At 37.2% G+C, this 27,075-nt stretch overlaps 1 protein-coding gene across 7 annotated transcripts in view; it reads right to left on the bottom strand.

Annotated features, from left to right (window-relative positions):
• arvcfb (ARVCF delta catenin family member b) overlaps nucleotides 1-26,817 on the bottom strand; it is a 271,466-nt gene extending 244,649 nt beyond the window's left edge. For all 7 annotated transcript variants that reach the window (XM_028456818.1, XM_028456823.1, XM_028456819.1 and 4 more), the window contains exon 1: nucleotides 26,506-26,817. The gene's annotated coding sequence lies outside the window, so the exon portion shown is untranslated. The remainder of the gene's footprint in view (nucleotides 1-26,505) is intronic.
• Nucleotides 26,818-27,075: the final 258 nt, after the last annotated feature.

Below are 27,075 nucleotides of genomic sequence, written 5' to 3'. Positions count from 1 at the left end.
AGAATAGACCGTTAGAATAATGAACTTTTTTTTAATCATTTATCCATATTTGTAAAGATAATAAATAAATAAGGAGTTAATTAAAACATAAGTATTAAATCGAAATGTGGGATAAGTAAGATGAGCTTTAAGGAAACACACAGCCACACACACATACACCTGTGTGAGCGGTTCACACAGGGATGGATTGACTAAAACCATGATAAAGCTGTTATTAAGTCATTTTGCAACTTCTTTTGTCCCATTTTTGCCCCTTTTTTCAGATTTTAGCTTACTTCTGTCAATAAATATATTTTCCTAATTTTTGTCAATTTCTGCAAGTTTTTTTTGACACTTTCATCCAATTGTTGTCAATTATTTAAACCTTTTCATCAAAATAAGCTACCTTTTGGCCAATAAACAACACTTGTTTCCTTTTTTCTCTACATTTTGCCTCTTTTTGTTCCACATCTTTGCCCTTTTTCACTATTGTTTGCCACATTTTGCTCATTTAAGCTACCTTTTGCCATCACATACCACCTGTTTCCTCTTTTTTTGGCACTCTTGACTGCTTTTGGCCCATTTTACTCACTTTTCACTCTTTCCTTGCCACGTTTTTGCCACTTTTGGACTATTTTTTGCCACCTGTTGCTCATTTTTTGTCACTTTAGTCATCGCTGTTAACTCTTTTTTTTTAACATCTCAGAACGGGGGCTTCATAAAATGGCTGGCTGTGATTGGCTGATCACCATTCAATCAATCTAACTGGAAGATTACATTTTCAACAATGAATCCCTCTTCAAAAAGTGAAGGGGATGAATTTTTGTTTTTATGAAAGTGCTGGTGTTACATCCCCTCATGGGTGAGACTCGCCTGGGTTCACAGCCAACCATCATCTGTGCAGCGGTCCCAGCAGTGTTAACATTCATCAGTGATGGACTCGGCTCACACACACCGTACTCACCTCCCCAGCTGCCGCTTTAACCAGATTTCAACTCTCCCACTGATATGTGTCGTGCCCTAGAAACCGCTGCACAGTGGCTTAGCCTGACCTCAATATCATCAGACAGGGCACATCACAGGCTACACAGGACTATGGTAGGATTCAACACTGTTAAACGACTTGTCACCCGGGGGCTCTGGGACAGAAGCTGGTTCTGAGCCAAGCGAGGGATTGGTCAACAGCTCAGGGATTCCAGAGGTGGTAAAACACAGATCAAACAAATAAAGAAGGGAGAGGAAGGTCCTCGGAGACTTCTGTTTTGTCATGTTTCTGCTAAGAGTGGTTTGATGTGATTGATTGGTAAAATGTTCTCAATATTCCTAAAAAGTTTTTTATCATTTGCTCAAGAGAGCAAGATGATCTCTGCTAACAACAGCAATGAGAGAGAGCAAACTCTGTGAAGCACCAAATATCCTCTTTTCAAGCTATTGGCAGTGATAATGAAACCTTGATTCTTCACACTTTAAAGGCTAAAAAAAACCACACATCTTCACAATAATAACAATACAGTTGGTCTAAATGTATGGGCACCCCATTGTTGTTGTTTTAATTTTATTTTTTTACAAAAAATCATGATGAAATGCACAATCTAGATCTAATACAGATAAAACTTCAGCATTACTGAGTCAAACTTCTTTAAGATCAGTCACTTACAAACAAGACATGGCTTTTTATTTTTATTTTGCCAATAATGAGAGGTAGGAATTTTTATTTTTTTTTTCAGAATCAGTATTTTGATCTGGATCCCCTTCAAAATGTAATGACAATTCATTTTCCATTTCTTTGGTTAAAATCCATTCAGTACTTTTGATATAATCCTGTTTACAGACAAAATTTAATAAATAAGCTCCTCCTTGGCAGAGGTAATAAAATGAATACTGTACAACTTTGAAACGTAGATTTTTATTTTTTAAACTCCAGTAATAAGATATCCAACTCATCTCTGGGGTACTACTTTCCAGAAATTAATGTAATTCCCCTGTTTAATAAACATATAAACACAATAAATACAGTCAAAAGGTATCTGTAGAGACGGCTCTAGTTATTTCTGTACTCTGTTAAGTGCAGCACACAGAGGACGACACCTTCTGACCTTTCAAAACCTAGATATAAGCAAAACACTAAATTGTAATCAGCAGATAACTTCAATCGCTGTTCACTGCACAGCATAAAGCTAATGTAAAGTAGCTTTATGCTGATTGGATAGTGGAATGGTAGAATGTTGTTTTGTTTAGTGAGTTTTGCTTGATTACATTTAATTTGAACGAAACATTTCATTGTGATTAATTTTTCAAGCCTATATTTCAGAGTATTTGATCTGTGCATGATTTAAATCACTTTTGCACAGTGTGTGTTGCCCTAGAAGACCCTGCTGATGAACTACAATGTGATGCAGCTAAAGTGACTAATGAGTATAAAATGTAAAAGTTGTTGTCCTGTGTTAGCAGCAGCAGCAGGAAGGAGCTTGTAGACAACACAAAGATCTAATCGAGTAACCTCAAGCTGGCTTCCAGCTCTAAGTGGTGATGAAACGACTGTATTTATTTACACTACAAGTGTATATGCCTGCGTGGGCAACAGTGATAGGAGTGCTAATCAGCGTGCTATTATTAGCTCCCTATCACTAAACCCATTAATCTCTAGTGGCTGGAGAACGGCTCTTGCACACTTGCACATGTGAACACAGTGAAAACAGAGAAAAGAAGCCAATATGTTCCATGTTCCTTGTGCTGTATTTAGCCTTTTAAACATGTATAAAGTTCAAAAGTCTTCAGCTGCTTTTTAAAACATTTGTAGCTTGCAGCGTTTCAGAGCCACAATCGGAAATGCATGTTTGTTTTGTGTGACGTGTAACGTGTGATGGTGTTGTATCTTGCCGTGGACGTGTGCTGCTGGATAGCAAAATGAGCACACAGTCTTGTTTATTCTATAATAGAAATATGAGAGATTCACCACTCGTTACAATCACATAACACATCGGTCTGAGTACACGCGGCCGATGTCCACAACATTAAAGTAAAAAGAGAAAGTAAACAAAGAAGAGTGACATAATAACCATACCAAAATAAAAGAGGCGCCACCTTGCGGCGTTATACATTCAAAAGTGACTGTTACAGACGCAACCCATTACATGAATGCACTTGTAATTACTGTAATTACTAAGTCATGTCAGAAATGTCTTTATCAAGTTTGAATTTATAGTTCTTGTCCCATCAGGTTGATCCATCCAGTATATTTCCAGTCTACGGTGAAATAGTATTTAAATTTAAGGTTTTAGATGCTTAGATACACGTCATCAAGTTCCATGGATGTTATGATGTTATTCCTAAGAAAACCAGGAGTATTACAGTAGATGGATTTTGACGTTGCACTTAGCTGGAGATGAGAAACTGGACTTTAAAAATGCCTGTTGATGCAGCGTCTGATGCCATTATTAGCCATGTTACTACAGACCCACGAATGCTTTCAGCTACACAAAGACACCTTAAAACAGGTAAGTCTGCGGTACCATTGGAAAGATCTACCCTGAAAAGGAGCAAGCTGGTCATGGATGGATGGACTTGATCACTGTATAAATGGGTTGCAATGTGGTTGGATCATTTTTACACTCATGTATGTGTAAAGACAAATAGTGTGCTTAACATAAAGCAGGTTTAGTGTATGTAACTTGTGACAATCTCCTTTTTATTTGCTCCAGTAAACCAAGCTCTCTCCCCACTCTCACAAAACCACTAAGGGTGCTGCAAATATTCGAGCGTGTCCCTGAAATTATCACGAACACTGAGGTGACAAAGAGCAAAATTATCTGATCCCAGGATTTCAGAGAGAATGACTCAGTGCTGATTGGAAACCTTGCACGCTCTCTTATCACCACACAGTTAAGTTCATTTGAATAATACCCACGCTCCCCGGGTGCTTTGGGATTGAATTCTACAGAATCTCCTCTGCGGTCTGAAATACTACCATCAGTCCTGTTTCATCCCTACAGCATGATGTCTTGTTAGCATCACTGAGGCTAGAAGACGGCAGGTTTTCTTTGCATTTAATCGCTGTTTGAAGCAGCTTCTGCAAACGTGGACATGTCCTGTTTTATTAGATGTCATTTTACCCCAGGAGGCCTTAAACAACTGTATGCAGGAAAAACAATGCATCCATTTGAATAGGTGTATTTCCATTATATTATTTGAATTGACTACAAAATAAAAAGTAATAATTAGCCATTATTAAGAGTCAGTTAAATGTAAACTACACTTATGAGCCAAATACTGTACGACTAAATGTGATCCCATTTCATATCTATATGTTTAGATTGATGTAAATCTAACAGATGGCTCTTCGAGTTTATAACCATTTTTAAACATGAGTTAATTAATTAGTCAATGGGAACACAGAGCACTATTAAGGGCAGCCAAAGCAGCCGTATGATGTTTTTTATTTGATGTCTGGGCAAGCAGTAACTTCTGATGCAGAGGGTTCACACTGAGGACACATTGGAGATTAGGAACTATAAACTATCTACAACATAAAATCAATCAAAACAAATTCAGATAAAAAATAAAACAATCATAATAAATTATTTTGAGTCTGATATGCAAGATAAGTCGAAAGATAATTATCGAAGAATCGATACTTAGAAGAAGAGATAATACTGTAATAAAATACAAAATACTAATGCAGTAACATTAGTATTGATATTAATATACTACTTTATCTACTAGATTAAAAAATACATTAGTAAAAGAGATAAAAGGGATATTTATAAAAAGCCAGTTCAAGAATATATAGGTCTAGCTTTTAGGTCGGCTGTTCCACATGCGAGAGGCAAAGAAATGTACACACCTATAACACTGCAGGTTTGGGTATTTATGATTACGTAGATTTGATATGTGAGGACATTCAATGTATGACTATGAGATGAATCTGGCTTCAATTCACTCCCTCACCACCGGTGGCAACAGTTTTCCACTTCTCCAAAAAGTTAATAAGTGCACAAGGGGTACAGATATGCATATTTTAACGCCAAGTTTATATATATTTATTAAAATGTTTGGAGAGAAAATTACTTTCATACTTTCCAGACCCCATTAGCAAGCTTTATGAATGAGGCCCCTGGACTTTTAACCTTCCTTACCTCATTAGCACCTTTGTAAGCTATTCTTGTTTGCTTTTAATCAAACCATCAGAGACTTGCCTCTTAGCTTTCAACTCCTCTTGTGAGCTGCTTCTGTGACTTCGATCCGTTTTCTTACTGAGTTTGTTTGCCAGCAGAAATTTTGTATTCTCAGGGAAACCTTTTAAGTTCTATATCTCTTGAGTTTTGCTCTGGGGACCAGTTTCTCCAGAATAGTGAATAAAGAAGAGAAGATCTATCCAGCTCTGATGTCAACCCGCTCTATGTGAGGATACAGCCAGGAGCTTAAATTTGCATAAAGATTGAGAACAAAGGCAGAACAAAAGCAGTTGAATCTGTCAAGTTTAAACAATTTTGCCAACTTCTCATTAACCTACAGGCAGTAAGAATGCATAAAAAAAGGATCAAAGAATAAACTTGATGACAGCAGCCTGGAACTTGAATAAATGTACCTCAAGCATGACACTGACATCAGCTGGTGTTGGTTATTGACAAGGACATCACAGAGCAAGTACTGTACTCAAATGTGAAAGCTGGACTCTTACTCACTTCCATAAGCTCTCTGTCACCCCAGCAAATTATATTAAATGGCAGCTTTAGATAATTAACATTCCATATGCTGCAGTTTGTTTTTTATGCGCCATGTGGTAATTTGATACCCAAATGAGCAGTGAAAGGCCAACAGCATTTATTATCCATCAGTGAGTTTACATGCACGCAGCTTTTGAGCAATGCACACAAGTGGATTCAGGACCTCTCGTGTTGTCTGAGTTCACATGCACGACAGAAAACCCATCTCCTAGGAAACTCTGTCTGACTCCACCTCAATAGATGGCGTTACATCCTATACAAAATGGAACGTAGTTGCACATAAACCAAAGAGGAGTGAGTGTACAGTGGATGACAATCTTTTTTTCGTGGGTGCGTCCAATTATTCCCTCCTATCTCCTTTCCTATCCACTTTAACTTAACGCCATGGATGACGTCACAGGGTTACGGAAAGGTGTTAAAAGACTTCCTAAAGAAGTTTGGGAAAGGCCATCACATTGTTTGGACAATCAGACTTCCACTAGTAATAATCCGATGGCAGTGAAGGTTAGTGTCGTCTACTGTTTTGAAGAAACTACAAATTTCCAAAAATGGACAACTAAAAGCCCATTTATAACACTTTCCCCTGTGCCTCTAACAGCTGATATAATTTCAAATATCACAAGGTTTGAATGTAAATCAAAAGAAAAGAGAATACCAGGCTACAAGTATCCAAAGTGAAACTAAAAGAACGTTACATTGAGAATGTTTGCTCACTCACCTTCCACTCAGAAATCAGCATTAATCCAAAATAAGTGGGATTTTATGAAATTGTTACATTTATGAAAGATATAGGCCTACATAACATTGTAGACATACAAATGTAGAACCGCACAAAACATTCCTAGGTGAATGAAATATGTTTAATAAAACTGTCTCTGATCCCTTTTTCTTGAACGACAGAGTGCTCCGTTTTATGTCATCGTGAGTTTCCGTGAGCGCTCAGTCCCTTTTAATGTTGTCGCCGCAAGGAATTGTGGGCCAGCATGATCTTGTCTCATTCGGTAAAGGATGTATCAGTGCTTCCTAGGCTAAAGGAGGTTATAAAGGAAGCACTGAACCTCCTTTCCTTAGTTTCTAGAGAATTTCAACGCTCCTTATCATGGCTGGCACTTAAACTCTTACGGGGGTTAAGGAAAAGTGAGTAGGAAAGGAGATAGGAAAGACTATTAGGACACAGCCTGTGTTTTTCTCCCACCCATCTATTTTAAGATGTTCAGCTCCTTTAGCTGTAGCAGCATGAAATTGATTTCCTCGTCCGTCCACAAGTACATCTTCTGCTTCTCACTCAATCTCCTTCCTAATCCAGAGATCAGTCGATGAAGAAGAAGTTGGTGAATGCATATTATGACATACGGATCAAGCTAACACGACTACATTACCTAGTCCAATTCCAGCCAAGCTAATCTATTTGCATTTGAAAATTCTATAATCAAGTCGTTTTTTGGTTTTCTCAAACTGCATGGGAACTCATTGAGGGATCTTTACAGTCTCAACAGCATTTTAACCGAATGCAAACAAAAGAAAGGACACAGTAATAGTGCACGCATATTGAAATAATTAATCCCTTTCTAACAGCAGATGGGCATCAGCTTAGTGGCTCTTTGCGAGGCTAATAATGTATCTGTGCACACAGTGTTATTGGCCACGCTGGCATAGGCGAATAGAGCTCAACGGACTCTTCTGGAAAACCCACTAACTCCTTGGATATTCTCCTTCAATGAGAGCACAGACAGGTGACTGGAAGGCCTAACTTCCTGTAATCCTCTAAACAGGGAAATCCTCAGGATTGCTACGCAAAGTGTAATTAAACGCCTAGGATAAGGTACACTAGAACTGTCTAGTACATGTTAGAATTACCATTAAAGTAATACAAGGGTGAGGAGTTTTAGATTCATGAACTTTCCCTAACATCAGCAACAATCAAAATGACAACATTGCCGGTATTCTGAAAAAGTTGTACTTGTTTTTAATCCTTCATGAGATAAATAAACATCTGTTTTTGGATGCAAAGAGATGGTACTCGGCTGAATTAATTTAAACAACCTAACTGAAACTTACCGAAATTCAAAACTAAATCAATCCATCATCAAACAATAATAACCCTAACTCCATATTCCCAGAAAGCAAAATTTCTTTTGATATGTCTATACCTTGTGACATTTTGTCACAACTTCATACCAGAACCAAGGAAGGCTTTCCAAATGCACAAAAAGCTAAGTCAAACGTTAGATAAAATTTTTTTTAAGAAGGTCAATAAATCCACAAGAAAAAGAAAAGAAGAATTTAAAAAAAGACACAGATACAATAGTAGATGTATGGGCTCTTCTGTGCTGTATAGTGAAGTATCGGTTTTCCACACCACTATTGACCTGGATATACATTTTCCTGGGTCAACCATATCATTTACACTGAGTGACAAAGATTCCCCTTAGGGTTTTTATCAAGCTCGATGCACATTGAACAACGTAGAGCTTCACTGATCTGGAGCCTTTTACTTGTATCTAAAGTGTGTAAAGGAGCTCATGTTGGAAACCATAAGCTTAGTCTCTGGGTGGAATCTACACCGTGTTATAGATCACAATATTGAGATTAGAAGAAGCAAGCTCTCTTTATTCTGATGATGAAACTTTAATTTCATTCATCAGAAATACCCATTACCATTGTGATCTCTAACATTGATGTTATTAGACACAGGAGGATTATTTGACCCAGTTTGTCATTCATTTGGCAAATTCTAATCAAGACGTTTGAAATAAATCTGAAATATATATTTTAACGACCTGCCAATGCAAGTGGTAGGATTACTTTAACATCTGGAACATAACATGTTTTATGTTGGGGTTTTCTCCAGTACCACAAGCTGGGACTCAGCTGAGGCTTTTATACTTTATCGGTGATAAACCCAACAGGAACCAGAGGTCTGTGTGCAGCTCATCATATGTGGGAGCCTCTTTGGACCCAGTGGACCATGACTTTGTTGGAATGCTCAGCGGATAAAAGGCTGGAGCAGGAACCAGAGGCAGTGAGGTATGTGGCATTTCTTCAGGGGACCGACTGCGAAAATTCATTTAATATCTCCACACCTCCCGATCCTCTGCAGCTGCTGAAGATAGAGGGTTTTAAGACGTCATGGGCTGAGACCCATAAAAGCAGATTAGGATAGAACAAGGGCTGAGATGGGGACTCAGAGGGGAGGGGGAGGGAGTTCATTATGAATATGAAACATGGTAATAACTTGGCTGATCTGTCCTGTCAATCATTCAGGATGAGAAATGGGTCCCTTGCAGCACAATGTGGACCATCTTCTTCTCTGCACCAATAGAATATTTGAAGTAAGATTTGCGAAGCTCTGCTCGGTGTGCTAAAAACATGCTGCGATTATTCATAACAAGCAGATTGAAGACAGCGGGAGCAGGTACAAATAGGAGAAACTCTTCAAACAATGTTGTGGCATTTAAAGTTGGCATTAAACCGGTCTGAATAGTTTCATCTACTGTGCTGTTTTACAACTGTGTGCAATGAGAGATCATCAGGTGGCCAATTTCAGTCCTTCAGTCTGAAGAAGTCATATTTCATGTTTTAATGCAGTTGCTAAAGAATTCTTTCAGTGCCCTGGTGGGATAGGTATAAAATATATTTAAATGTTTCTCCATCTCAGATGGTGGCACTATTATAGGGTAATAATTGTTTGATGACGTGAAGGGTTTCTTTTTTCACTGCCAGCGTTTCCCGTGGCTCACAAAATCTACAGAAACCATTTATAATGATGTTAACAATTTTCTGCAGACTTTTTGTGAGTTCAACAGATTATGATGCTGAAGACACACCATGGAAATTGTTTTGTTTGTTTTTGCTACAATTTCTGCAAGAAACCAAGAGGCAAAGGGTGCGTTAACACAAGGAGAGTCCAGGACTCGGTTCAAATTAGCTCAACATACCAAGAGGGAGATTCTGCAGCTGGACCCCTCTCCAACATACTGAGGACATACAGTATCTATAAAGTTGTCTAGCTATTAATTGTATCTGTAAATCAAAGAATTGTTCCGCAACTGAGTGCCATCCTCTGCCATGCACCAAATATCTTCTTTGCCAGATATTGACAGGTATCTGGACCAGTGATCCTGGTCATCATGGTAGCATGATCTTTCAAACTTTAAAGGCTTGGAAGAAATGTATATCCTCATTAATAATCATACAGTAGGTTCAAATGTATGGGCACCCCCATTGTTTCTAAAAATTGTGATGAAATGCACAACTTGGATCCAATCTGGGATTATTAAAAAACCAAGATGACATAACATTGTCATAAAGATGGGTCGGTTACAAATCGAGATATGAATTTTCAAAATTTCACCAATGATGACAGATTGGGGTTTGACAATTTTTCCAACTGATCCAGAATCAGTGCATTGATCGGAATTCCCACCAAAATTTAATGGACTCTTCCATTACGCGAGGTCTATCTTTAGTTATAATCTCTTAAGTATGCTACCTTTGATGTAATACAGCTAACTTTCTTGGAGTAAGTAAAAATTGCTCTTAATGTTAGAGATTAATGAAGAATTTTAAGATTTGCTTTTAATCAAAACAGGCCTGATATAAATGTAAGTCAAATGCAAGAATAATAAAGTGGGAGATAATGAGGCAAAGTACAGAAAAAAATGAACACCTGACGGAGGTGAAGAAGATAATGTCCTATATCAATTTCTGTGTCACCATCAACAACTTAAATAAAATATGTAGAAAAATCAATAATGCCATATAAAGCACTACAACTGTACTGTGACCTGATTTTAATGAGAAGCAGCCAAGCTAAACTATTAAAATGCATTTGCAACATTGTATACATTTTCGTTTTACTCCTTTTCATAGATCTACAAAATACCACATCAGCTCTAACACACACACTCTAGTTTCTGCATCACTTCTTAAATCGTCCACCGTTACGAGCAAGCCTAAACAGAGTGTGGTTGTCCCTCAGGGACTTCATAATCATGTGCTCAGAGAAAATACCCAACTCACTGCTTGACAAGAAGAAGAGTGAGAGTAGGCGCAGTGCGAGAAATTTAAATGAATTCATCCTGAGTCGGCGCAAATATCTCCAAAGCTAAGGAAGGAAGGAAGGAAGGAACTAAGACCGATAGCATATGTCAGCCAGCCTCGGCAGTGCACGTGCACAAATAATGCAGCACACACACACACACACACACACTTTCTGCTCACAAATTCATTACATCACTTACTGTGATAAATGCTTTGGGCTAACTGGGTCTCTACAGAAGACGACTTCTTCTTCTGCCATGCCTCCAACACCAAGGGATCAGTAACTATTCAATCCCATCAGCCCTTGCATCCATCTGCCCCCCCCCCCCCACTCCTCCCCCTCCCAGTATCTTTCTCATCCCTCCGGAGGCTGCCTAGGCCTCTTCCTTTACTCACTGTGGTGTCATTTACCGTGCAAGCATCTGTTTGAAGTGATTCAGCTCGGAAAAGGCATGCATATATCACGAACGGGATGACAGTGTACTGATCTACAAAAACCAGTTTTAAAAATCCAGTGCTGTCAAATAATTTATTTTGAATACTGAAAATGGTGAAAGACAAGCAGTTTCTCTGCAAACTTTTTTAATTTATCAGTTTCCTAACTTATTACACTCATCCCCTAAGGTCTTTTCCTTCACAAGTTTCCTCTTTTTCCATTTTTTTTTATTGCAGAAAATTAGGCAATGAAAGATAAAGCTCCTTCTTTTTCTTTTATACTTTTAAAAAAGGGTCTTAAATTGCATATTGTATTTTCTGAAAATACACAGGATTAAAACTATTTTTTTTAGAACATGGACTAATCTGGAAACGTTAAAGCTCAGTTAAGATAATAAAGTCATAAAAGTACCAATAAATTGAAATGTGTTTAAAACAAAAATCAAATCTCACCTGGGCCATCACCGTGGGATATTGAGCAAGTCCCTTAACACAAATCCAACTGCCCCCCAGGAACCTGCAATTGGCAGCCTTCTGGTACCACTCGGGGGAAATGGGTAAAAAAAAAAAAAAAAAGCCAGAACCAAACATTACATAGAGTGAAAACCCACCTTTACTTATGGGATTGTTTGTCTCTGAAAAATGTTAGTGGATAATAAAGTGGATAATTACACACATTCTGCATGGCCTCATATGTCCAACATAAGCTTTAATCAATTTGATTGAACGATAACGTTCTTACATCAAGCGCTCACAAGCACCAATCACCATTTGTGGACTATTTAGTGCTTGGCTGTACAGAAAAAAAAACAAAGCTTTTAAAGAAAATGTATTTCCATAAGTATTCTGGGTAATTGTTTTTGAAAAATTAAAATTTCCACTTTTAGTGTGCATCACTGTTTTACTTGAATGCACATGATTGGCGGCAGTAGCTCAGTCCGTAGAGACATGGGTTGGAAACTGGAGGGTGGCCTTGAGCAACGCACCAAACCCCAACACTGCTCTGGTGCGCTCCCTTCATTGTAAAAGCAGCCCCACTCTGACATCTCTCCATTAATGCATGTCCACAGGTCTTGTTTGTGCATGTGTGTGAGAAGTATGTCCCTAAAAATAACAGAGTGCAATGTAATTTCCCTTCAGGGACTAATAAAGTAATTCAAATTCAAATGATTAGACATTGAAGCACAAGAATGGGTACAGGTTTCTGGAAATATCAGTGTGGGAAACTGATTCTGAGGAGGAGAAATGCACCTGACTTATGTGTGGAGGCAGAATCAATTAAACTTCTGTTGCATCACTATACCTGCCCATGAAGGATGTAAGACGGCAAGCAAAACAACAGGATCCTTTGATAAATCTTGTAAATAAAATGCATTTTCGGTACCTTAAAATAAATCCGAAAGAACATTTGTCCATGATCTAAGAACATTCTTGATGTTCTTGATGTGATATAGTAGTCTAAGATTATAGTGTAGGTTTACTGCTCATGTCTGCAGATACACTATACCTAGAAAGTTAGTAAACCTTTGAGTCATTTCATCACACAACAAAATGCTTGGTAAGATATTACAGAGATGTGTTTACGATCCCACAGGAGTCTACACTGGGTATTGCGCGGTGTTGAAAAGATCACAGCTCTAAATGTACTAAAGCTAGAGGTTTCATAGCCAAGACAGCTTGGCCTGTCCCTTGCTTCTGCTATCAATAATAGTGAACCTTTTACTCACAAGCCTCAGCTCCTTTCCTTCTCTAAAACACACATAAACCGAACACCTAATGCATCTTGTTAATGAACAAATCAATTAAAGCTTCAGTGATGCCAAAGATTCTCACTACTTTTCTCTAATCCTCCTCCCTCTATCTTCCCCTTTCCTTTCCTCCCAGTGGAGCTCCTGTAACAGAGGCTTGAAGTTGGCTCTGTATGCCTGGCGTAGAGTTGCAAAGTGAACACCCATCCAGCTGTAGCCACCTGCAGGCCTGTAGCGCTATCAAAGGGAAATGAAATGGAAGAGGAGGCTGTTCGCAAGAGCAGCTCCAACACACGCATGAAGGAGATGCACATTTGACTTTTTGCAGTTCGATCCATACCAATTCATCCATTGGTGGCGCCCGAAGGGATTCATGATGCTTGGAATTGATGCTGCTATGGAATAACTCCAGTGAACTTGTCTTGGAAAGCAGTGGTAATACTTGCCTAATGGTTTGAGGCAGAAACTTACAGCAGGAGAAGCATATATCAAGAATATATTATATACTGTTTATATTCGAGACAGGGTTGGGGTCAGTTACATTTTTCAGTTACATTTATGTTTTCAATTACCCATGTTCAATTACGATTACAGTGACAAGCATTTTGTCCAATTACAATTAAATTAAAATGTTTTTTTATCCTCAGAAAGTCAATTATAATTACGTTCTCAATTACTAAAATTCAATTACATTAAATCACAATTAATGAGGACGAAATAAATAACCCCATAAAACGTAACCTTCCCCTTGTGTTAGCATCTCTTATGATAACAGGTCCTAGATCTGCTGTAAAATACACTAAAAACAAATATCTATCATGTAATTTCTTTCCTATCTCTTGGTTACTTTAAGCTTTCTAATTAATGAATGAAATAACAGGTTTTAATATTTTTGGTGTGGGCATCTGAGCCTTTTTTGTGTCAGTATACCCCTTGATTTCAATGATTTTTTCTTTAATGGTAAAACTTGATATGACATCTTTAAATGATTGTTAACTACATATGTGTAGAACTGTACATAGGACTTAACAATAATTAATAACATGGTTCTCTAGTTTTGCCTTAAATTACAATTGACAATTTTTGTAGAATTTTCAATGGCAAAAGTCAATTATCTAAACTCAATTACAATTGAATTACAAAAACAACATATTTTTTATGCCATAATTGTGAACAATTATCAATTACAATTATAATTGACCTCAACTCAGATTCAAGCCAATGTGATCATTAAAGGGTTCAACGAATGTCAAGGAATTGAATTTTCTACAAATTTGATAAAATAGGACACAGACAGACTGAGGCAGCTTCTGTTACAGTTGTACTGTTATCGTAAAAAGGATTTCAAATTAATTATCAAGACCGCAGTGCTGACTCAGTGCAAATTTGTCTCCTGGTCTTCTCCAACTTATTTAGCTTTTTGTGTGATCAGTGTGCACATTACTGCTGCAGATGTGGAGCATTTGACACACTGCAGCAGTGCCTTCTATGCTGCAAAAGCTCTGCAGCAGCCGCGATTGACTTCATCACATCCATATCGACCTTTATTTTCAGAACGCCTCTTCTACATAACAGTTACATATATTTTTACAATTTAAATGGAGGCAGAGACGAGATGAGGAAAACTATATTTTATTAATGAGCCAGTTTAAAAAAAAATAAAAAGCCTAAAAGAGAGGTTACAAATTAAGCTGTCACAAACTCAAAATGAGTCTCGTCCAATCATCATGGCTCACAGTTCCTGAGTTATTTATGTCCTCGTGTTGGATTAACACTACACTGCAGTAGCATGGATAATAAATTCTATCTACCATTACTCAGACCCAGCTGGCCAAAGCTCCTGGCGTTCCCAGTCCAAGGAGGACCACAGCAGCATGAGCTCTGCACATCAAAATCCCTCCCACACATAAAGGCTGCCATTGATGAATTCACTGGCATCTCCTAAACCACATTTGTGTTCTGACAGGGTCCCTTTATATTTGCTGCCAGCTCTTAAGTAGGGGAGAAAACATTTTCCTGTCTTTATTTGACAGCCTCCTCATGAGGCCTTCTGACATGACGACCCCTGTATAAATTAGCTGTCACGGTTCTGCTTGGCTGGAGATAGAGACAAAAACTTAAATTTCTTACTACTGAATTTCAACATGATTAAAGGTTAAAGGGGAAAGAAGGGTTTTAAACTGGGCTGACTTTTATTATTACATCCATCCAATCCGTCTTTAAAAGCCAGCTATGAGCTTTTTTCACCCAGATGGCACAAGCATAGTAGCTCTAAAGGTGCGTACACACAGAACACGACTTCCATAGTTGCTTAAATCGCCTGTGATAAGTCGCTTGAACATAGTCACGCTTTTTGCTCGCTTCATCGCTCCAGTGACGTGATGACCCTGAGAGGGCTGCACACTTCATCTACCACGGTAACAAAAATTAATTAATTAAAAGGCTTATTCAAGGAGTATGCAGCTGTAAACGTGCAGCAGTAGCCCTCTCAGTACAGCCTACGGCTCCGGAGACTAGGGGTGTCCCCATCCGATATTGATATCAGTCCGATATCAGCCAGAAAACAAATATCGGATTTAATCGGACTACATCTGAGATCTGTGATATATATTATATTATATTTATTCAATTGTAATATAATGTAGATATTATGTTGAAGGTTAACATGTATGTAACCAATTAGTTAATAATAAATGGGGCAGTTTTTCTCATACCTACTGTTGCTGACTATTGTTCTCTGTTTGAGTGACATACCTTAATCAAGCCTTTTCTAACATTCCACACTACTAAATAAGTAATAAAACTATGTATGATTCATGCTGATATCGTATCTAATCGATATCGGTATCAACCAACACTCAAGACTGAGTGAAAAAGTTGTATCGAGACATCCCTACTGGAGACATTCCCTTCTCCGATTGGGGGAGTGCTGTGGGAGAAACTCATTGCCGATTGGATGTCGCAACACTGCGTCACTCGAAGTCGCTTGAAAAGTTTGAAATTTTCAACTTTGAGAGACCTGTCATTGCGCTAGAAACGTCGCTTGAAGGGAGATCGCATGACGTCGCTTCATTCACATTAAATTTAAATGTAATCTCGTCATCAGAGTCGCTGATGTCGCGATCGGTGTGAAGGCACCTCAACACAAAAAGGCGCTCAATCAACTTCATAAACATACTCAAAGTCCTAATAAGCCAGCATACATGTTTACTAAAAGGCAGCTTCCATTATCTGTTTTTGAGCAACGTTCCTGCAGGTGAAATAAGAATATTTCCTATTAGAATGTGTTCACATAGTTTTACACTTCTACATTCACATTTTAAAATACAGATTTCAATCTGAGCAGTGTGCAAAAACCTTTGCTAATCCTTAGCTAAAATGATTGGCCTGAAAACAGTCCAGTAGATTTGTAAAAACATTTACGATATGTTGCAGACTGTGGGCAGTATTTTTTTTTTATAGCTGTAGGCTCATGTGCAGTGTCTTTAAAAAAAAGATACAAATAGGTGTTACTACCCATTTGTTGTCTAATTGGATTTGAAAGACAGTAATTAGTGGCACCTGTCTGTTTGTCTAATTTTAGCTATGGTTGTTCAAGCATGTATTTTGTCTAATTGAGCCAGTCCCTTAACATTATCCCTTTCTTGGCTATGTTTCCATCTGCTTCTGCTTTTTCTTAGCTTTTCTTTTTCCCTGACCAACAATGATGTGAAAAAACTTGGACAGACCTTTATTATCAAAGCAACTGTCAACTGTTTAGAGAGCCAAACTTACAATGTCCTTATTAAAGTCAATGAAAGCAGGGAGAAGTCACCAAGGGAATTGAGCTTGACCAGTGACCACTAAGTCAGATGGCCAACGTGTTTCACTAGACAATGATCGATTCCTGGCATAAAGACGACAATTTCTATCAAATATATCAACGTGTCTTCTTTTGAAAATTTGGACTTAGAAGTTTAAGATGACAGGGTTTTATCAGATTTAATCACATTGATGATCAAACTTGCCCGCAAGAAAACAAGTAAATCGATTTTTAAACCAAAATAAAGAATTACCGGTACCTGACAGTTACCACACATCTCATTTCTAAAGCACTGACTAACTTACGGCTGATCTTTTTAGGGCTAAAGTGAATCACTGAGTCACAATTTCTATTATTAATTTCCCTCTTGGCCAATTATGTGCCTGAAGGATTCTTGTAATTTTCATTCAGTCTTTTTTGTCATTATTTAAGGCTTTATTTCACTATTCCCACTCCCCCATGTTTAATCCTGAGTATTATTTGAGATGTACAACATGCTTCCAACCTGGACAGTCATTTCATCAGGAGTTTTCAAAAGTGACTGACGTGAGCAAGAAGTAACATCTTCAAACCTTTATCAGTATAAGACACGTCTGATTTTTTCTGGTATAGTTGAATAACTCAGGTATACCGACACAACAATAAATGTTTTGACACACACACACACACACACACACACACACACACACCTACCTCGCGCAGCACAATGTGCCAACTTAATTTTAAGCTTCACTGCAAACGTCAAACAAGAACAAAGCCCCAAATTATCAAAGCGAAAGTTTAGAGTTAATTCAATATATGGAAATTTAAAATAGTTACTTTTTTACACTCAAAAGTATCAGCTCCAGTTTTAACTTTGACTAAAACAATAATTGATGTCATAGTCTTTTGGCCAAAATTAAAATTAGTTTTAGTCAAAATGTAGGCATTAGGACTCTTTCAGTTATAGTCTAGTTTTAGTCAACTAAATCTGTTACAGATGAAGTTGACTAAAAGATACAGAATGAGAGTTTTTTTTAAGATTTAACTACAATTTATTAACCTGAAATAGGATGGTATTAATGTTTGTAAATACAACACAAAGATATTTGATATGATCAATGAGTAAGACCACATGATCAAGAGTTCTGATTGAATTAGTTTTGTTTGTACTCTCATCCGACGCTAACGGCTATGCTAACGGCAGTTCGGCATAACAAGATAAGCAAACTGCTTCTCTCGTCTCCTTTTTCGGCATGTACAAAAAAGAAAAAAAATGTAAAAAAAAAAAAACTGAATGTAACCATGTCGGAAATAAACAGAATAAATAAATAAAAAATAAATAAATACAAGATCCCTGCTTCCAACTGTGCACCCAAAACGTGTCCTTTTCGCTTTAGCTGGTGTTGGGCACAGAACCTCCTCACGGACATTTCGGAGGATTTAGAGACTCCTAAGTGTTGCAGAGCTAAAGAGGCTTCACTTCCGGGTCACGTACATTGGCAAATTGGTAATGAAGAAAATGAATAAAGATGTTCGTTTTCCCTTTTTTCATTTTCTGTACAGAAGCAAAAGAGCTTGAATTTGAAAAACAAGGCGTTTTCCGTTTTTTCATTTTGGCTTTAGAAACAAATATCAAATAATTAGTGTTTTTTTCATTTTTTTCATGTTTTTGTTACATAATGAAAAACGAATGACACACGGATTTTGATTGGTTAAAAAAAACGGTTCGTTTTTTTTCCATTGGTCGAAGTTATTACAGGTTTACAGCTGCTACAGTTGACAGATTTTCTTTGTTCCTTTTTCAGAGCACATAAGATCTTAATTTCTGTCGGGACATAAAGACAATTTCAATCAAAAAACTTAAAAAGTGTATCTGGAAAAAATCGCCTACCCTAGCTTTAATTATAAAACTTCAAGTAAAGTGGTTACCAAATAAACTATTCTGATGTGAAGATGTTACGTGCTCTGCAGTCTGTCACTTCTATTGAAGGTTTGTTGTAAACTTTTTTCTTTTAGTTCAACAGTCAATATCTGAATTGATTTCGTTTTTATTTTGTTATAAATAAACACGACCTTATTTCTGCATTATTTCTTGTCTTTTATCCTGGTTTTGTTATTGTTCCTTTGCCTTACTCCTCGACACCACCACAAGGAACGTAACAGAAGAGTATAGACTTAGTTAATTCTATAGGATGATTTTAGGCTGAGTGTGGGGCTGATTCGTACTCGTATGTTTATGCTGCTCAGGACAGCTCCAGTGATTACAATTAAGCAGCTCTTATCCCTGGACATAATCAAGGCTGGCCAGAACGCAGTGGGTGGGGTTAATCCCACTGTGGCACAGAGACCCACGTATGTTAGTGGAGTAAGGGTTTGGGGAGGTGTGGGGGGGCGGGGGGCAGAGTGAGGACAAGCATTGAAATATGTGTCTTGCATAAAACATAACATAACCATAACCTCTGCAGGAACGCACTGGAAATGACTAGTATTTACCAGGGTTGGGGTTAATTATAGTTCTAATAAATTGATAATGAATTAAAATTATAGCGTAGTTATAATTGTCATTTTAATTTAGAAAATCTGCTGCTGTTGTAATCATAATGAAATTGTAATTGAGTTCAAATGATTTACTTTGTAATTGTAATCTGTTCTTTTTTGTATATTCTGTTTCATAATGTATTGCACTGTTTTTGTTATTCTGTTTTTATTGTAAAGTGTCCTTGGGTGGCCTGAAAGACATTTAAAATGAATTGATATTAAAATTGCCATGAAAAATCTATAACAAATTTTCAATTATAATTTAACGCAAAACTGGGGACCCATGTTACAGTTCTAGGTACAATTATATGGAGTTAACAATTATTAAAATATGTTTCAGATCAAGCTCTCCCACATTTTACCATTTAAAAAAATATGAAACCCTATATTTTCATTGATTAGGAAGCCTAACACGGTAACCAATAGAAAGAAATTAGATAATAGATGTTTTTTGTGTGTATTTTACGGCTGATTTAGGACCCATTATCATAAGGGAAGCAAACACAAGTGGAAGGTTAAAAATAATTGTAATTGGAAAAAATACGGGTAACTGTAATCATAACTGAATTGTAATTGAACAAGGGTAATTGAAAACGTAATTGTAACTGAATTTTATTGACCGTTGTATTGCTTTTAGAATTTTTATCCATCAAAGATATTATTTTACTTTAACCCAAATTAAAGTGATGTCAAATAAACAGATTACATTCAAATTAAAGAAATGTTCGAATAAGTTCAGAGTGTGTGTGTGTGTGTGTGAGTTTGTAGTGTCAGACAGTAGCAGAGAAAGTGGCAGTAGTTTGAGGAATATTCAAATAAGGAATTCAATTAGCCGAGGCATTAGTCATACAGCATTATCAGTGAGTCAGCATGTGGTCGTATGCCTGCGCCATCCTGCTCCAATCCTAATGAATGTCATGGAAATCTGATTTAAAACCAATTTTGAAACACGGACTGAAATGAGAGTCCTGTGCAGACCTCAGTGTTTGAGGACACAAGATGGCATCAGAGCAAGGCAAAAGCAATGAATCCTGTTGATTATTATTTGACTCATAACGACGTCCACGGCTGAAAGCCTGAACATATTTTCACCAGTTTAACTGAGGCTGTGATGGAATATGACACACCTCCAGTTTTCCATTTTGACTATAACATTACACATCTCATCTCAGACATCTTTAAAGCTTCCTAGTTTTCAGGTTTATAATCGACTTATTGTTCTGGGTAACTTCATGAAGGCAATTGGACTTGTTTAGTGTTTTTCTTGATGTTACTTGAACTTTAATCTAATAGCGTTCTTCAGTTCTAAAGAAGTCATGACTAGCTTTTTGAGTAAGAGGTGAAAAAGAAATAGCGAGGAAAATGCCAAGCAAATCCAGTCCCCCTAGCTAAAGGTATAGGATAAAGATTTAAAGTACGCACTAGCAAAAATTCCTAATTTAACAGAGTTCAGTTTGCATGTTTCTAGTGTCAACATGTTATTTTCTTATCCCACAGAACAACACAATTAGGCGTAGCTAACAAGCCAAATTTCTAGATTTGATTCTGGTTAATAGTCTCGATTAAATTAAAAAAATATTTTTGACTATTGGCGGTTATCGATTTGATTTTTGACCATTAACAATTATTGATTTTCCATTTAACATCAGTCGGCGACTGAATCATTTGACTTATCTTTTGAATAACACCTCACAAAACCATCAATATTGTATAGTGTAATTGAAATTGGAAATTGTCAAAAATAAAATTGAGATTAGTTGATTATCGAAAAAAAAGTTCACAACCATGAACAACAATAGGGTGATGGTTGACTCAAGGTGGGTTTGCTATGAATGTGAGTATCCATGTGGGATTTTCTGGATTCTGAGTGTTTAGCTCTGTGATGACCTGGTAACCAATCCAGACTGTATTCTTAACCCTATGTAGACTGCGATTACCTTCAAATCCCTGCAACCTTTGTACAGATTACATGAACCTTGATGGTAGATGGATAGGGGATAATGGATTGCTACTGCTTATGAGCACAACAAGCAGGAAATAGCATATACTCTTCAATACACTAATCTGACTGTGATAAATGTATCAAATGATTGCTGGATATCTACTAATAATCTGTTAGTCATACAATGTGGAATCAGACCAGACAAAGACACGAGGGATAGCCTAGGATGGCTAATGCTGAGCTGGTGCCAAGGCAACAGAGCTCTGCCAGGATGGGCAGCTGAGGGACAGGAGGGTGGGAAGCACACGGAGGTTGGAGATGCATGTTAATTATGGCATGAGAAGGAGGCAGAGATCTGCAGGTGTCTGTTCAACAAAAGGTCCATTGAGTCTGGGTCCAGGCTGGCTTTTCCATGATGCTCTTCAGTGCAGACCATCTCTGCTCACAGCTTTTATGGAGCACACTAAAATCCATCATCTGTCACAGAAAAGGACCTTACAGCCCCAATTTCCTGAACGTACATGTGTCCAGAAGCACAATTTTGCCCATAATTATCATTTCGATGACAGGGTCATGCAGGAAATGTAAGCTCGCTACCTCCTACTATCCAAACATCATGTACCGGTATGTTTGGTTAAATGGAGTTGCTGAAATTGCCCATAGGAGTGATGATATGTATAAATGTTTGTGTGCTTCTGTTTTGGCCTTGAGACAGCCTAGCACCCTGTCCAGAGTGTACCCTGCCTTACAACTGATGAGCTGGAGACTTTTTTGGCTCAAGTACCCCCTTTGTCCAACTACAACATATAGAACATAATTATGGAATGAATGAGTGATAATACAAATTTTTAATGACTCTCATTTTGTGAATCAGTAGAAACAGTATGTAGTGCTTCCTGAATTTTTATCATTTCTGGTCATTTCCCTCCTGGTGTGGGACCAAGACTGACCTTTGTATTTTCAGCTCATGTTCTAATCAAGATCATTTTGTGTGTTTTTGGTATTATATAAACTATTCTTTCTCAGCGTGTGTGTGTTTTGAGTCGTCTGGTTGCTCCTTATGTCGTTTTGTACATTTCTCTGTTATTTTTGTGCATTTTGTTTAATGATCTTGTGTATTTTTTTTAATCTCGTTTAATGTGTCTTTGTTTTCGTTTAGTGTGTTGCTGGTAATAGTAAGTATTTTTCTCTTAGTGTGTGTTTTTGTTGTCGTTTTGTGAGTTACTGGTAATATTTAGTATGATTATCATTTTTAACTAAAAACGGACATTATAAAATGCCATATTTTTAATGTTAATTTCCTCTCTCGTTCAAGTACACTGATCTAAATGATTGATACAGATAAAGTAGTGATATCAATGAAGACACGGCCTGTATTTGTTCACCTTAATCAAGCCAAATCTTCTTTGTAGTTTTGTAATTTATGTTCCAGCAAAGCCACACTAGATAAAAATCTGGATAAATGAATCTCAGTGATGTCACAAGTGGCATGTGCTGCTGACATGAATGCCACAGCAGGAGAAAGATGGGTGTACTTAACCGTACTGATAGTGGCTGCATCATGTTTCACTGTAATTCTTGTGCAGTACTGTCTAGGTCTGTTCTATAAATCAATGAAGGAACTCCAACCTTACCCTGAATAAACTACGGTCCATTTAGAAATGTATAGTGTTGTACTAAAGAGCAAGACTTGCCCCTGACCAGAATACACCAAGATGAAGATTTTTGGGAGTCAAGACGAAGACCAAGAACAATAAAATCGATTTTGATGGTCAACATTTTTAATTCAAATTTAGGGCTGGGTGGTATACCAATTCATACCTAATACCGGTATATATTTTTGTCATGATATGAATTTTTAATATACCGCCGTACTGGTGTATTTGATTACACAACTTTAGGAACGCTACGCTGCGCTGCATTTCAGACCGGACCCTTTTAAACGTTGTACATCTAAATAGGAAGGTAAACAGTAGCGATATGGTGTTAGTTGTGGTGTAAATCACACGTGTAAATGGATAAGAAAGACACAATTGAAAGCTCTGAAGCTGCATGTGAGCATATTCCTGCATGCGCATGCCTCTGCTACAGGAGAACACTCACTGAGACACAGTTAGCTTAGCATGTCGGCAGTAATACACAAAAAAAGAGAGCAAAGGATCGCAATTTGTAATTTTTAAAACGCAGAAATAAGTCCTGGTGGAGCTGCATTCAAAATGCGACCTTATTCACCACAAGAAACCACCACACCACTGAGTATGCAGCATTTAAAGCTAGAAATCAAGCTAATGCTAAAGCTAAGCTAGCACGGCAAAGAGTCATTGGGCTGCTGTTGCAAACTTGTATTACTACTAGTGTGGAATTATTCTACAATATTCACTCATCATGACAGGAAAACAGACCATCTTAAGTCAATCTACTGCAGTAATTCCTCTCTCAACCAGTAGAAAATGCTGAGAACATCTGATTATGCATGGTAAAAGAATATACCGTCATAAACCGTGAAACCGTTAGAATTTTGAAAAGTACCATGATATACATTTTTGGTCATACTGCCCAGCCCTATTCAAATTCATTCAAATTACACCAAAATCTAATCAGGAACAGTTCTGAATACTTCTTATTATTGTCACATTAATGACGGTAAGAATAGCAGATCAGTGTTGGTCTTGACAGATAATCCAGGAGTCCGGCGAAATCGAGACAAGACTGAGTAAAAATGTTCTCTAGTCCAACACAAGACCAAAACTTTAAAAATGTGGTCTCGAGATTGGTCTTAAGACCAAGACTGATCTCTACAACACTAGAAATGTGAAGCATGGATTAAATGCCAAACATGTTTCATCCTAAGCATGCCATTTTATATACTGTAAAATCAAAAATCTCCCAAACATACACCAGCAGAGAAATGCAGAAATGCAGAATGTTAAAACCACAAAGCAGCCTATGAATAATCAGTTAGAAAAAAGGCACCTTGAGATCACTTTTAGCCCCGTTTATATTAAACGTGTGTGATGAAGTCATCATCAAAGCACAAGACGAAATGTGGAAGATCAGTTAGAAAAAGACTCCTGTCAAAAGATGAATCCAAGATGGATGGATGGATGATTAAATTAGGAGAATGCCGTGATTAGTCATTTCCATCCGACTTCACACAAAGACTTGATCTGACAGAAGTAGCTTCTACATTTATCATGCCCATGGTGGGGTTGCAGTTCGTAATGCTTCATTTTCCTAAAGGCTTTATACTTTCTTGTAAAATTGCTCATTAGTACATGAATTGCTCAGATAATCATCTGTCATGTCAGGCCCATGACATGAAAGGCCATTTTAACATTTAAAATCTTAAAAAAGTGAAGAAAAATAAAATATAATAAACAATTGCAATCCTAAATATTCCTCAATACATATCATACATTGGCAAGAATTTCTATCAACTGCTGGTTTGTAGTTTATTGAACACTGGGTGAAAAAAAATAAATCTTATTAACTTATTTTCACCCTCCTCAGAATAAACAGAATGTATAAATAAACATAAGGCCTCTACAGCATGTCTCATTTTGTCTTTTAATCAGAGCAGCAGAGGTTTCTCCAACATTAGCATTCATGAGACGTCGTCTTATTTCTGTCCAGTGTTTTTCAGCTTACTGCACAGTCATAGGAGGTGTGGAGGCTCTCAGCCTGTTCCAAGTGCTTTGTGATTCAAACAAGCTTCAAATCACATCCAAGTACAAAGATGGAACAGAGAAGACCTTTCCAAGTGAGATGCTGGAGTGATACAAATATATTGTGAAACAAAAACTGGCTGGAGATTCACTAAAGTAAGTTTTGAGTTACTTTAACCGTGCTGAAATACTAAGTTATAGGATGATAAACAACCCCTCCATATGGTGATAATGATTCACAATATATGTTTACTTTGCTATTTAAGTACTTTACTGCAATCTTAATAAATAATGTAAAAAAATAACGCATATTTGATTAAAAGGTTCAGGGCAATTCTACATAAGTTTGAATCAATGCGAAAAATCACTATAAAACCTAATATAAATCCATTTATGTATTTTAATTATTACATTAGGATTACCGTAAATATTATATTTATACATTAAAGCAGGGGTTCTCAAACATTTTTGGATCCACGGACCCCTTTCAAGGTAGTGTCACATCTATTAAACACAATTTATTATTATTATACATCAATTTTATATAGCGCTTTTCTGGGTACTCAGAGTCGCTTTACAATGACGGGAGCAGTATTGGGCTTCGTCGCCTTGCTCAAGGGCACCTCAGCATTGCCGCCCACTATCATTTGTAGCCCTAAATGCCAAAGTAATTACGGTATCTATTCTTTGAATGTTTCTACTTAAATATTTAAGACCTTTGTAGTAGAAATTAACTAAAGAGCACCGCTACTAGTCTTGTATGTAACATAAACTGTGTTTAATGTATTACCACTGGATCAAATGTGTGCAGATTTTTATGTAGAAAAAAAATCCAAGTACTTTTTTGCACAATTTTAAAGCCATTGCAAATTCATCGGAAGTACCAAATAATAGCTCACCCGTGACATTTAACATTTAGATTTCACATTTTGATATAACATTTAACATGTAGCCTATAACACTTAAATGTTACATCTAAACATTGAGCTATAACATGTAGCCTATAACATTTAGATTTAATATTGACATTACAAAAAAAAAGGAAATATCACAAATTTCACAAATATTGCTGTAAATCACAAAAAATTCATAACATTTGTTGCTAAATGTTGCAAAAAAAAGTTGCTGTTTATTTTAGCATGTGCAGCTTTACAAGAAAGAAACCCATTTATTCTTAATCTTAGACTCAATATATATATTTTCTTATTATTAATAATCATTTTCTCCACAACCTGTGTCAGTATAGGCATCCGCCCCTTCTCTAAATAAGGTAATTAAAGGAAAGGACCGGATGTGTCTCCATAGTAACGCACTCACAAACAGGAGGGGCCAATCAATTGCTGGATGATTGACAGGTCGTTGTGGCTCTGACTCCCATCATCACCAGACTCATAAAAACAAAAACAAAAAAACACACACACCTGACTGTGTAATTAATTAACACACTCGCGGCTGTTATTAATACGTCATCAACCCATTGCACGTGTTCCATTGTAAACTGTGGTCATTAAAAACGTGCAGTCCGGGCTTTGCTTTTCTGTCGTTAATGAACAGTGTGTTGTTATTATGTCACACTATCCTCCTCCTCTGACTTGACTACAACTGTCAAACTGGGAAAGCAGGGAGCATGGCATGTCGTCCTTACCTGAGTTTCTCCGGGATGTCCTGCTGGTGTTTCCCCCCAGAGCCAGTGGAGGAGACTGCGGTGTGAAATCAGCAGAGATCCGTTGTTATTGTGCATGGAACTTGGCTGCAGCAGAGAGAGCTCACAGTCCTTACTCTCGATTTATAGATGTCCAGATCGCTATATCTGCGTCTTTTTCAGTGAATGCATTCACGCAAGAATAACGTGCATTAAAAGTGGTTTAGAAGTCAGTCATTAAAGGCTGACATGAATGAAAATGAGAGTCAGTTTAGTGGTGTAAGAAGGCAGCGCAGCTTTTATTCCTCACCTTCACATCCACCACAGCACTGGATGCTGTCGGTCACGACTGACTCCGCCCATTCACAGCATCAGCGGTTTGTTTTCTACTGATTTATCTCATTATATTATGTCCCAATGTTGCGTTTATGCGTAAGCTATTTTTTATTTCTTTTTTGCAAATTATTATTATTATTACTATTATTATTATTATTATTATTATGTATTTTTGATAATGTCATCAGCTCAGCCGAATATTGTTTTTATATGAAAAAAATTAAAAATGTTTCAAAC

Source organism: Gouania willdenowi, chromosome 9 (genome assembly GCF_900634775.1).
Source record: "Gouania willdenowi chromosome 9, fGouWil2.1, whole genome shotgun sequence".
Taxonomy (NCBI): domain Eukaryota; kingdom Metazoa; phylum Chordata; class Actinopteri; order Blenniiformes; family Gobiesocidae; genus Gouania; species Gouania willdenowi.
This window is presented reverse-complemented; position numbering and strand designations above follow the sequence as displayed.